The sequence below is a fragment of the Camelus bactrianus genome, chromosome 10 (assembly GCF_048773025.1).
Source record: "Camelus bactrianus isolate YW-2024 breed Bactrian camel chromosome 10, ASM4877302v1, whole genome shotgun sequence".
Classification (NCBI taxonomy): Eukaryota; Metazoa; Chordata; class Mammalia; order Artiodactyla; family Camelidae; genus Camelus; species Camelus bactrianus.
Window position 1 is genome coordinate 62,730,859 of NC_133548.1, and position 14,510 is coordinate 62,745,368.

Here is a 14,510-nt window from a genome sequence, read left to right on the forward strand (position 1 = left end):
TCATTATGAACGGGGCTTCTCTCCGGGTAGCCACAGTACTTAGAGTCGAAAGAATAGCAAAGAGCATTTTGTTCTATTATGATGTGGTGATGTCAGATGCAAGTAACTTGATCCTGATCCCTACTTGCAGCTATCCAAAGTCAAGTTAAAGACCTCACCCAGAGCATCTTCCTAAACCATAGTTAGAGTCTGTGTACGTCTGCATTTCTGTGTATTTGTGTGCATGTGTGTGTATGAAAGTTTATTCATAAAGGAACACATGACAGTCATATGAGTAACTAAAATTGATGGCCTGGCCATTAGATAAGAATTTACCTAGTTAGTTTGATTCTCACATAGAATTACTAAAAACAAGCAGTCAGAATTCTCAAGATATTTCAGTGAACTTTTTAAAATTCAGTGGAATTAGTTACTGAAATTTGGGAAGAATAAACTCTTAAGTCAGAAAGTGCATTCCTCACATAACTCATACAACTAGAGTCCAGGAGCCACGCAGTGTTAAGAATTGCTCAGCTGTGTAACAACGCAAAGAAATCTAATTCTTCCTGCTGTCCTTGGTGTCAGGTCATCCGGAAGCCAGCATCCCTCCTGGTTCTAAGAAGGCTACCAGAAATAACGAGGACTACATACTTCCTTGTTCACTTTGACGGAGGAATAGAGGGGCTAGGGGAGCTGAGAATCAGTGATAAATAACCTTGATGTCCTATAAACCCATAAAAGAGATGTGTAAAATCTATGATCTCCTCTTCTATAGCACTTTGTGAGAAGTACAGGTCTTAAGGACAAACAGGACCTTGAGAAATCCTCTGGGCAGCCCTCCAAAACAACACAACTACATCATTCCAGATAGACTTAAAAACATCCCGTTTTACTGAGGAAGAACTCCATAACTACCTTATAAAAAGAGAAATCAACGATCCACATTTCTTTTCTGGGACTTTGATTTTCTAAAAGTAAAGAGTGTTCCTTTAAAACACCAGATTCCTCAGGACGCCCCAGGCACCACTGTATTGATGGTGCTGTTAGGAATTTTTAGATGAACCACTTACATGTACAGCCCACATATAGAGCTTTTTTCTCTCTTCCATCATCCCTTCATTATTTGTAAACCTGCCCATTGTGTCTTCTAGGTGGCCTCACGTAGGGCAGAGACCGTGTTCTTGTTCATCTTCATAATCTCTCTCCTCAGCAGTGCTTGCCCATTGCAGGTCCCTGAGAAATCATTATTGAACACAATCTGTATTTCAGATTGATAATGATGAATGCAAAGCCTCCTGATACGAAAAATACAATGCTTTCATACATGAAAACATGATGCTCCCCTACTTTTAGTTGATTTTCCCTCAGGGTGTATGTGAGCTTGCGCTGGTGCCCTGTGAATCTGTGAGGGTGTCGTCACATCAGCCAGGATGTCCCCACGAGCTGGGCTGGGTGTGTCCATCTGCTATCAAATGGGATTAATATGGCTTGACCAGCTTGCCTAGTCAGTCATGGGGAGAACCAAAGGAGATGCGATGTGAAAGTGCTCTGAGGACGTGGCATGAATGAGGTGGCCTCAATCTTGTTATTGTAGTGACTTAGGGACCCAGAACCTGAAGGGTCCCTGTCACCCTAAGTTTTCAATACTAAATCACCCTGGCAACAGACCCACCAAACTCAAAAGCACCAAGAAAGAGTGCTGAGACTTGATCTGGCTCAGGGGTCCACAATGTGGGAGGGGAGCAGTTTTATGAGAGCACAGGCCCTCCCGCACTCAGCCTGCCCTGGACTGCAGTGATGTGGCCCAGGCCCCTGACTGTCAGACTGCAAACCGAAAGGACCAGAACCTGGATAACAGCCGTTCATCATTGCCAGGTAGCTTTCAGCTGCTGCTGACACAAGATCTTAATGCCTTGTGTGATCTTTCTGTTTGTGTCATTTCTGGAGATTTCCAAAGACGTCTCTGAGTTTCTATGTTATGGTAATGGGCTTATTCATTGGAGTTTGGAAACTGATAACTTTTTATGATCATTAGATCTTCCCATTGCCTTTAAGTCTGTTCAAGAATCAGTTTTATCATAAGCTTTCTGCTGAATGATTTATTCTAGTAAAAATCTAATCCATTTGGGAGCTTCAGAAGTTGGTTCCTCATACTGTCAAACTGCAAGGCTTCCTAGGACATTCTCCATATATATTTTACTATTATTATTATTATTGCATAGTCAGTTTACAATGTGTCAATTTCTGATGTATAGCACAATGCTTCAGTCATATATGAACATATATATTTGTTTTCATATTCTTTTTCATTATACATTACTAGGAAATATTGAATATAGTTCTCTGTGCTATACAGTAGAAACTTGTTGTTTCTCCATATATTTTATGAATTATTTTTTCTTGCATTGGTCAAATATCAGGATCTCTGAAACACTCCTTTGACAAAGCCACAGTTACATGTTTAAGTCCTACAAGAGATTCTTCACAACAATTAACCAGCAAACGACTTGACCTTCCCCAAGTGTGCGCGGTGGTGTGAAATCTCACCCCACGCTTGGCAGCCTCCGTTGCCTCTCACACATTCTGAAATGTGGTTTGGGAATATTCTTCTCAGAGTGCTTTTGCCATAAAGTAAAAATAGTTTCAACTCCCCGCTAAGTAGAGTTCTTACAAAGAGACATTTCATTATTCATTACGCACTTTGCTCCAGCGCTGCCCACCAGGGATCTCCGAAGTTTTCACGCATGGGTCCTTGTGGGCCTGATCTTCTGAGAAGAAGGTCTGGGGAGGAAATAGGGGCAGTGGACCTGCCCCGGCAGTCATGCCCTGGGTCACAGAATGAACGGGGAGGGTGTATCTGTTAAGCACTGGGACGACTCTGGCCGGTTTGAATACGGTACATTCTAGGGGATCATATCTGATCATCATAATCTCATTCCCAGAATACAATTCAAGATTGTGAAGTATCACCTGTGAAAACTACAGTATCCTGTTTCCATGCAGCAGAGAAACTGAGTACTTCTTGGAGGCCCTTCGTTTCAAATGCCTCTTCAATATTTTTGACTGGGCAAAAAGACTGTTTTTGGAGTTTACAGAGGCACAGCTGACATACATTTTTAATTGACTTCTGGGTCCAGTATGACTCATTTATCTTCGATGATTTAACGTATTTAATCTATTTTGCTTTTGACGTGGGCAGAAAGTTCACCAGCCACTGTTTTTACATTACTTAGGCCTGGTGAGAAGGGCGGCCGAGGGCGCGATGGTGAACGTGCTTTTACTGAGCCCTCTGCCTCCCCTGCTGAAAAACTGAAAAGTGAAGAATTGTTTGAGGCTTTAAATGGAATTTAAATCAGTAGTTTCACTAGGAACAAAGTGGAAGTTTCAGGCTTTTTAAAAAAAATTATTCTTTCACATCATTGTTTATCTTCTTAAGTTACAGAATTTCTGAATCCAAAGATAATCTGTCTCTTTTCTTTCCCTTAAACCTGGGACAAGAGATTTCTTTTTTTTAATGTAGATGCTTCAAAAGAAAACTGTTACAATCTTGATTTTGCAACAGTCATTCAAATTCGAATGTGATTTTTTTTTATATTCTCTAGGACAGTATTAACATTCCTACGCTTTTTGATGGATAGGTTTTCTATTTTATACTTGGGATGGATTTCATTTTCTGGATTCAGTGTGGAATTATTTCATTGCTAGTGTTTTTCATGTGTGTGCTTTCCTGTCTTCGGCAGTTTACTTTTCCATACGTTGCTGTCATTCTTCCTGCTCTAGGTGCTGAGAGTGGAAAGATGAAAGACACAGTTCCTGCCCTCAGGGAACTCACAGACAGACAGACTTCATGCAGGCTTGTATGTGGTTTGATAGAAAGAAGCATACGTTCTGAAGGAACCCAGAAAAGGGACATAGTTTAGACCTGGGACTGGCCGTGTGTGTCTTAACATTCTCCTGGAAGGTGGAAACTGTATGAATGTAAATGCGCATCTGATACATTTGCTGCATACAAATGTGTGATAAATACTTCCTAAATATTGCATATTGATCATAATGTTCACCGTTGAATTTATCTTTGGGAATCTATTCAAGTCTACTGAATTGATCTTTATTTAAAACTTGCGTATACTCCCTTGTGTCTTGTGAAAGTAATTAAGATATGTTAACCATCTAAGAGGCGCCATCTTTCTCTTTTAATAGCAGTATCCTGAATGTGTTTCCCCAGGGATTTTCCTTTTATTATGTATAAAGAACAAACCCTACCTGTTCTCTGATGAATACAAGAGTACACAGGATTCTTAATGGCTGTGTTAATGGAATAATGAATAATGTTTGATTCTAACCAACAGGATATCTACTAATTTATCCCAATTTATTAGCAATCTAAGATCCTTGCTAGGACTCAAAATTAAAATAACATGCCTTTAGAAGTCAGGAAATAAAACAGAGTAAATAATTCCTGTATCAATGCAGGGCTTTGTTCCTGATGCCTTTTATGAGAACCAGAAGAAACTGATGTTGGTTCAGCGTTTATTACATATCAGGACATCGAGCTGGATGCTGCCAATAGTGATTGATGTGGCATTGCCTTCATCCCCAGGGAGCTTACAAGCTAGTTTAATGCAAGGCTATTAAAGAGGACAGACTTGGAATAATTAGATATGTGATCAGCAACGTAATAGTACATGAATCAAGTCAAGTGACTCATGAAAAGGAGTAACTCCACCTGGACATGGTCTCTGAGAATGCTTCATAAAGGAACAGACATTTGCATTGGGGCTTGGAGGAGTTTCTAAGAATTACAAAAACAAGGGAGTGAAAGGGGATTCCGGGCAGTAGGAACCTCAGGAAAGCTGCAAGTGTGTTGAAGTACATGCTCCATCTTGGAAGAACAAGGAGACTGTGCTCCCGGTGGGAAAGGAACCTGTCTTGCTCACCATGCTATACCCCATGTCTAAAACCCTGCACATTGTAAGCGCTCTGCATATTTGTTGAATAAGTCATCTGATTGTGGGATTAAAATTTTAGAGGGGTTGAAACTAGAGGACAAGAATAGCCCAGTAGACAGGCTGTATCAATACTAATGAATCATAGTTTAGTGCTGAAGAGTATGGACTTTATCCTGTAATTCAGCATTTCCCCAAAGTATGTTACTTGAAATGTCAAATCTGAAGGTTGTAAATAAGCATCCCTCAGCCAAAGTATTCTGTTGTCAGATACGCTTGGAAAATACTGGTTTAAACCAAAGTTAAAGCAGTGTCTTTACTTAGACTTTCTCTGAGCCTTCCCTCTGCTTATGTGCATTGTGAAGCTTCAAGAAAAATCGATAATGTTCAGACTTCTAGAATCCCGACCCTTTTCACCCTGTGAGACTACCATTCTCCATGATACATTTTATGGAAATCTGTCCTAAGCGGTGGAGAGCCATTAAAGACCTTTCAGGAGGGGATTAACATTGTCTGGATTTCATTTTAGAAGATTCTCTGGTCTTCTAAAGGATGGATGTAGGTGAGGCAAGACCAGAGGAGGGAGACCAGGCTGAAGACAGGTGCAACGGTTTAGGCAAGAGAGATGAGAGCTTGACCCCAAGAAGAGAGAAGAAAGATCCAAGAGCGACAACTGACATTTCAGAAGTAGAACGTGTCAGGGGTGTCATGAGAATCACACAGATTGTGCCCTGCTCAGGGACACCTGGCCAAGGCGGTCCCCAGCCACTGACTCTGGCACACACTTTGTTACCAAGCTGTGCCTTCTAGTGCCAGGCTGCAGCCATCCTGAGGAAGGACACCTTTTTCTCTTTCACAGCTGCAGGGTCCCTAATTAATGACGGATGAGATAAAAAGAGGAGGAAAACAAGAGAAAGTGTTCAAGATGGCTCATGTTTCTTGTTTAAATAATTGCATGGCTAAAGATGCCTTATTTTTTTTTGCGAGCTTCTTTTAATTCTTCTAAAACCATAATATCTGAAGTCACAATATCTGGGGAAGGAATGATGAGAGGACAACTCTGTTGCTCTGAACAGGCTTTGCCAAGAGCTATGGTTTTCTTTCTACCATACATGAAAATATATCCATATCCTATCATTATGGAGAGATTTTTACCAAGACCTTGAACCAAGGATTACAAACTCGAATGTCTACAGAGCCCACTTGGCCATCATAAGTGAGAGAAGAATGTCTCAGGCTGAGTGTTTGCATGTTAAGTTTACAACAGTGTACTTCGTTTATGAAAATAAACAGGCTATCTTCCGTTTGTCTTTGAATATGCAGTCTTTTCCATCTATCTTTTATAGCCATTTTTGATAGGCTTATGTGTAGTGAGAAATATTTCTCTACTCCAAGGAAAACGTCTGCACAATATTGATGATGAATGACACCTGACATGGTGGCCGTTAAGAACACAACAGAGAGTGGTGGGGCCAGTTACTGCGATTTTCCAGGGGAAACTGGGTATTTGAATTTTTATGTGATAGCTCTCTAGTTTTTGATATGGACAGAAATGTTTACAATATGCTGTCTGAGCCAAAGAAAAGTATATCTCTTGTCCCCGGGGTCATGATCTCTCCCTTGGTCCAGATGTGCTGTCATACATACACATGGGCCTAATTTTTTTCAGGTGATAGATTTCAAATTCATATTTTTAGGAAGACAAGGTGTGAAATGACCTGCTAAGTTGCCCTGCAAGCCCATGTTGAATTGCTGAGTGAGAGGAGAAAAGCCATGCTTCCTGAGCTGGTAATTAGAGCAGCGTCCTTGTTTTTGCATTAAGTCTTTACTATGGAAAGTACGACCGAAGCTCTGGTGCCTGGTGGAAGTGTTAGAGCTTAAATCCAAATCGCATCATCGGTGGAGCTAAGGCGTGGCGTCTGCCAGGATAGAAGTAACATGAAGTGTGAGGTCCGGTGCTGTGAAATAGGAGGGAAGCTACTAACACACACTTCCCGTTGTGATTCATAGCTGGTGGATTCGGTTTCACAGAGAAGGGCATGTGGAATAGTATCCTGATTGACTAAGGCCTTGATGTCAGGGGAATTGGGAAATAGCGCAGGGGGATTTAGTCCTGGGGCCAAATGAAGTCACATCTTGGTTCACAGCAGAACTTTCTTAATGACCTGCACGTGAGCACACAGATTGGCCCCGTCTGTTTGAAAGGGGGAGTTAGCCCGTGTGTGATCATCACCAGCGTCCTAAAGAAACTTTGAGGAGGTGTTTAGTTCCTGCTGATCGGGAAGATTAGCATCAAGCAAGCTTTATGAATAGAAAGTGATGAGCAGATGAGCCTGGAAGGAAATGGAAATGTGATGAGATTAGTAGCCGATGTATATACCTCTCTGCAGGGGGAAAAAAAGCTTTAAGGGGTTTCAGGCTGGGAAATACTGTATTTCCTGAAGTGCAGAGAAGAGATTTGGATAAAGCCCTACTATTAGCAGCCACCGCCAAAGTGAATTGAGGATCTTTCTAAAAAAGCTGCCATGTAGCGGTTGCTGGGTGTAAGCATGGCCAGGAAAGATAGCTTTGTAGTCCTGAGATACAAGGTTCAAACATGCATTTGACCAACAAATACTCACTGAGCACCATCTCTGCGCTGGCACCATGCTAGCCGCTGGAGTGGCTCACAGTCTTCTGGGGATCAACACCCCACAGAAGGCGGACCACAGGTGCTCGGCAGGGGTCTCTGGGTGGATTTTGAGCAAATTTTGTGTTAGGGCTCCCCCAAGAATGTGGCATCTTCGAGCAAAAAGAAAGATCACAGTAATGATGGGTGTGATTTCAGTGGCCCTAGGACCTAGGTTCCGTGGGTCCACGAATCACAGAGTACCTCTAGCTTGTGCCTTTTAAAAAACAGCTTTTTAGGAAAAACAAGCTTTCTGAAAGATGGTTTAGAGCACTCTAATCAGGTTTTTCTAATCTGTTCCCCCAAAGATTAGCAAGCATAGCATTTAGTGAATGAATTTTTTTTAATCAAAGTATAGTTGATTTACAGTGTTGTGTTAGTTTCATGTGTATAGCATAGTGATTCAGTTCATATATACATATATATATACACGCACGCACACACATATACGTATTTATGTTTTTATAGTTTGTATCTGCTAATCCCAAACTGCTAATTCATCCCTCCGCCGCCCTTTCCCCTGTGGTAACCATAAGTTTGTTTTCTACGTCTGTGAGTGTGTTTCTGTTTTGTAAATAAATTCATTTGTATTATCATTTTAGATTCCACATATAAGTGATATCATATATTTATTTGTCTTTGACTTACTTCACTTAGTATGACAATCTCCAGGTCCATCCATGTTGCTGCAAATTGCATTATTTCATTCTTTTATGGCTGAGTAGTATCCCATTGTATATATGTAGCATATTGTTTTATCCAAATGAACAGATTTTCCTGTTTCCATGACTTTGTCAATGGCTTTCTCTGCATGGAGGTAACGCACCCCATTCTCTGCTCCATTCCTTCCAGAGTCACCTCTCCTGAAAAGTTGCATCCTGCCTGCCTTTCTTATTTCCTTCTTCCCCTTCTTTCCTTCCCTACCTCAACCCATATATTCGTCTTTTCTTCCTCCTTTCCTTCTCCTTCCTCTCATCTCTTCCTTTCCTGCCTTTCTTTCCTTTCATTCCTCATTCTTCCGTTTCTTTAAAATTTCAGGTAGAGACTTTTCTCTTAGAATATGAACCATTCTGTGAATTTCTTCATCCTCGTAAGTATACTCCTGAAATATCTGAGAATAGGTCCCTCAACTCTACCTAACAGATAGCAACACAGCATGGGGAAGGCAGGGTGGGAAGTGACCAGACCACCTTCCCATCTCCAGTTGGTTTCTTAATGCCTAATTATAGATCAGATACAAGAAATTGCATGTAATAAATCTGAGGGCAGATGGTTCAAGGCTGGTTTTTTATTTCTCTTCCTCCATGGCAAATACAGGTGACAGTGCGGGTCAATTTCAGTTCAATGACTTCGCCTTTCGGAAAGTTTATCTTCCAAGAGTTTTGCTCCTCCTTTGAGACCTACCCTTTAATTTGCTGTTTGCTCATAGTTTTCTTTCTGGAATTGACAGGAAGCACTTGTCTTCCCAGCAATGCAGTAGTCTGAGCCCACAGACAGACAGGTCTAAATTCCATCCCCCATCTTGATATCAGCCCCTGCGTATTCCTTGAGAAGGTCATTCTCTGTTGCTCCACTTGTAAAGAAGAAATCAAGTTATTTTCAATCTCTCCGCTATCTTGGAAGGATTAATTGTTTAATGTTTGTGAAACATTTTAAAGATAAAAAGTAAACAGAACATCTGCTCTAAACACATTTCTTCTATTTTTTAAGAGTATAGTGCTCTGAAAACTACCTAAATTAAAATCTCTGCCATATTGAAATCACACAGTCATCTATATCTGAGAATTTATGAATGAATGTCTCATCTGAAGCCCAAAGGGCGACTTGGAATTGGGACCTAATCTCTTGGGAAGAGTGAGGTTATTTCCACTCATATGATGTTGGGTTAGGAAGCTCATTGATCTACCCGCATTTCCTCATCTGTAAAATGAGCAGATTAAACCAGAAATGGTGTCTAAACTCCACGCACTCTTGGGTTCTTTTAACTGCTAAGGACTGTGCTTTCCTGAACATAAAGGAGGTAAGGAAGGGTAGTTTCTCCTTACCCCGAGATTCTGCAGTATGTGTGACAACATGGCAGGGGTGGAAAAAAAAAATACTCAACAATGGGTCCCTTCATCCGTTTGCCTACCTGTGTGGTAACCATGAATGGAGACACCCAAGCACATGTTAAGTGATGAAAACTGTCCACAGCTGGTCCTGGAGGAAAACAGTGAAAATAGATAGGCATCCTCGCTAGAACTAACTTTCAGCAGCTACAGCATCTAAGGTCCTGCCTGTCTGTGGACAGCGCGTCCTTTGGATCCAGGGACCTCTAGGTGTATTGTGTTGGAATACAGTCAGTTCCAAGAGAAAGGCGACAGGTTATTTGTGATTTATTATGGGGCTTTTTCCCTTTATGTTGCACATAGACGATAACATGCGTATGATACCTTTAGGTAAAGAGAGAGGCGGGCCCCAGTTGGAGGTGACTGGCCCTGAGAACCACTGGAAGGAGGTCACATGTACCTACCCAAGAGTTAGGAGTTTCAGTATTGCAGCGAATCTGACGCTTACTTGTCACATGTGGTTGGAAACTCTGCCTTAGCTTAAATGGCTTTATTTTTTGACTTTTTAGCAGGCAAGGGTAGAGCTCAGTGGTAGAGCACATGCTTAGCATGCACGAGGTTCTGCGTTCAATCCCCAGTACCTCCATTAAAGTGAATAAATAAACCTAATTACCTCTCCCTCCCCACCAAAAAATCACAAGAATATCTTTAGATTTTTCCCTTGTACAGAAGCTGTTAGCCAGGCCTTGAGACTTTTGACAGTGATAGCGGGGAGGGAAAACTAAATCTCTTTTAAGCTTTGTCTTCTGCTTTAGATAACTATCAGGTGCTTAAGTAGCTCATAGCAACCGGGAGACTCAGGAAAAGGGTGAAGAGTATTGGGCAGAAGAAGGGCTAATGCCAGATGGGCAGAAGGCATGCGGCAGCCAAGTCAGAATGCAGGGATATCTGGGATTTGGGGTGTGTTCAGCCTAGACAGTGGCAGATGGGTTGGCAGTAACAGCGCTCTGGGTAACTTTATCCTGGACGCGCGAGGCCGCAGCCCACCTGCGGCGTGAAGAGTGAACTGTCGCTGCCTCTGGATGGGGCAGCCAGGATGGAGCAGCCAAGGCCCACGTGCCCTAGCCCTGCCGGCCTTGCTCAGGACTGAAACTGCGGCCAGTGAAGGTGCTCCCACTGTAGTCGCAGGAAGGAGCTGGGGTGGGCATTCAGGTGATGGTCAGGGGCACAGACCCTGGGCCAAGTTGAAACCACTTTATTTCCCCTTTCTGTGCCTCTTTCTAGCCTGTCGTGTAGGGATAATCACCCCACCTTCCCCCGGGACGGATGTAAGGATAAATGAGTTGATATTCACTAAGTACATGCACAGAGTCAACACGCTCCCTCCCATCACCCTTATCAGGGAGAAGGGCATTGCGACTTTTGTGAGTGGGAGCTGAAGATGTACATGAGTAACAAAACAGTAGGAGAAGACATAGTTGCACTAAAGAAGCCTTGGACAGCCACGACCCACGACCTGGTGGCAGTTTTTTTTTCCAGCAACTGAGGAGAACGGGAAGGGGGCCACAAGGCTGGAGACAGTCAAAGACGGTCCCAATTATCAAAGGAGGGAAAAGCTTGATACTAGAAGCACAGCTACAAGCTTGATGCTGATCCAAAGCCGCACTTGGGGATGGAGTTTTAAACAGATGGTTCACAGATGCTTCTGCACAGGCTGCGCAGCCGCGGGAAGGGAGCAGGAGCCGGGACGCCAAGCTGACTTGGGTGCGAACCTGCGTCCTGTCACTTGCTGGCCTTGCAAAAGTTACTCCACTTCTGAGTCTCATCGTCTCCAGCTGTAGCATAGAAACAGCGATGCCTGCAGGGTTCCTGTGAAAACAGGGGCAATGTAAAGGATCCTGCAGAGGACTGAGCAAAGCAGGCGTGCAGTCAGCGCCGTGCAACCAAAGACACAGCAGAACGGGAGGTTTAGAACAGAGATCGGCCAGCTGTTTTGTAAAGGGTCAGATAATAAATATTTCAGGCTGTGTGGTTCACACGATCTCTGCTCCAAGTACCCAACCACACCTTGAAAGCAAGAAGGCAGTCATAGGGAATATGCTCACAGATGATACGAATGGGCCTGCCTCATCCCAATAAAACTTTTTTTTTACAAAAACGAGTGGGCAGATTTGGCTGCAGTTTGCTGATCCCTGGGTTAAAACCAAACTGCCAGGATTAAAAGGAAACCTTGCCACTGTGAGCAGTGTGACCTTGGACAAGTTCATCAACTGAGTTGCGTTTTCTATCAAATGCGTGTAATAGTTAGTACCTATCTCATGAGAAACAGTTAAAACTACTAAAACATTAACAACTAAGGGAACAAGTCCATGGGCGGCGCCTCTTACAGTGAGTCCGTGATGCAGAGTAAGCTTTCGATACCTGTGACCTGGCATCATTGTGATGATCCTCGGGGTTGCACGGCAGTAGGTAACTGGGATGATGTGGAAGAGGAATTTGACTTTTTCTGTATCGTTACAAAGAGTAAAAGTAGTCTATAGAAAGACAGATTCAGGCTCAATAAGAAGGACTTGGGGAAGACTGATCCTATCAAACAACAAGTGGGCTGCTTCGTAAGGCATTAGTTGTTCTTACTGAAAATATTTAAACTAAGGACAGATGAGTGCAGGTCTGAAATATTGCAGAGGATTTGGGGCATGGGGTAGGGGTGAATTTGAAAGGAATCCATGCTTGTTTGTTGGTAAATTGGTTGGTTGCTTGATCTCCCAATTTGCCTGGAAAAGAGTTTCATAACTAGAACACACTGGGTGAATATTTCATTAATTCATTTAACAAATATTTATTGAATGCTTATTGTAGATGCTAAGCATGTATCTGTAAATAAAAGAGATGAAAATCCATGCTTTATGGACCTTATATTCTAACAGAGGCAGACATGCCGTAAACAAGCTTATATGCGAAATGTATGTATCAGATGAAAATAAAGTGTCAAGGACAAATATAAAGTAGAGTAGGGTGGGAGGGGGAGATACGTAATCCCTGAATAGAGGTTTACAACTTTCAATACAGTGGCCTAGAAATAGCCGTTTTTGATACATTAAGGGTCAAGGAGAATGGCAGAATTGAACTCTCCGTCTTAGAAATACTGAATGTACTCTCAGATGCTCTTGTGTTCACTAGGGACAAGGCAGTGGACCCGACACAGGACCCCAGGTCTCAGGAAGCTTACATACTTACGTTCTACTGCAGGGAGAGAGAAAACAGAAATAAGTACATCAGGCAATTTCAGTGGTTGAGAAGTGTGGTCTTCCACCAACTGTTGTAACTCCAGAATTCTCAATGCCCACCCGTTTTTGGTCCGATAAAGTTCTTGCATCTTCCAGGGATAGACTTAAAAACCGGTTCCTCTTTTCAGTTTTGTCATCGTGACATATTGGGCCGTGTTGATTGCCTTCTGGCTCTGCCTGGTATTCACAGATCACAAGGGTATCATAGAAAATTGAAACGGGCTGTGCTGTCCTTTCAGTGGTCCTGAACTATCTGCGGTTCCTTTTGTTAGCCGTAAAGAACTAAAGAAATTAATCTTTCAGGCTTTTGATTAATTGCCAAACCACCAATTATTGATTGATGATGAGAGCAGAAAATCTGGGTTAGGGCAGCGGAGCTAGGGGACACATGGATAGTTTCTAAACAATGGCTAATTCCCTGCTTTGCTAATGAAAAATGATGCAGAGGAGGAGGTGATGGGGATTTATCTCAGTTAGTTTTGCTTCGATCTCTGGTGCTCCTGCTCCTTCCATGTAGGCTAATTCCACACGATGGACTGAGGCCTAGGGCAGCATGAAGTGTGAAGTCTGAGGATCTGATAGATCCTTGTCAATGATGAATATTCCAGGTACAAACATGGTTGGAAACATGAATGAGTCTGGAGAAATAATAATGGACATTAAGACTTTGAGGTTAGCAGCAATGTAGTTCAGTTGAACAAACACTTACCAAGCGTACACTAGGTTCCAGGAAAGAGAGGAAAAGACAGGGTTCTTGCCTTCGAGTGTCCTGAAGGAGCCAACAGGTGAATACATCATTTCAATAGATTGTCGACAAGTGAACACCGCGGCCAGCACGGTTTTGGAAACACAAATCTGATTGGCTACGAATTGTTATGAGTAATCATGGCATTGGCAGTGTTCTCAGTGGGGATGAACCCCGGAGTGCATGGTTAAAATTGTCTACCTCTACCTGACCTCCATGCAGAGAGTCATAAAGCAAGAAGCTCTTGGGAGATCTTACATTATCGGTGTCTTCATTTCTTACCGATGAAGAAGCAGAGACCCTTCTGTGGCTGAATGTTTTCTCCATTTATTGTCATAAGGAAGAGTTTGGAGAGGATTAACTCTTAATTTCATTCAACAACATTTATTTGGCACTTAATGCTGTACCAGGTGTCCGAACAGAACAATGAATGGGATGGTCCCTGGCCTCAATTTGCTCACGGTCTGGAAGGATTGAGTGCAGACCAACAAGCAAACAGACACTCCAAATTGCAGGAGGATAATTAGTGTCCTGGAACCATGCACGCAGTGGGATGGGAAGGCAGTGAGGATGTCTACAGCAGTCTGCAGGAGGCAGGAATGGCTTCGCAGAAGCAGCGTTTGAATTGAAGCTTCTAGTAAGAGTCAGGTGTATTCCCAAGAGAAGCCTTCCATGGAGACAAACAGCTGTGCAGGAGGTGTAAGAGCACGGCATACTCAGGACCTCCCTAGCTCACCACGTGACCGAGCACAGAGGGTGGGAGGGGGCAGAGAGCGCATGGTGAGAATCAGGACAGCCAGAACCTTGTCTTCAAGGAGCCCCTAAAGAATGTTCTGC

At 42.8% G+C, this 14,510-nt stretch overlaps 1 protein-coding gene across 6 annotated transcripts in view; it reads left to right on the plus strand.

Annotated features, from left to right (window-relative positions):
• Positions 1–14,510, plus strand: part of FAT3 (FAT atypical cadherin 3) — a 617,077-nt gene that overhangs the window by 469,266 nt on the left and 133,301 nt on the right. The gene's annotated exons all lie outside the window — the stretch shown is intronic.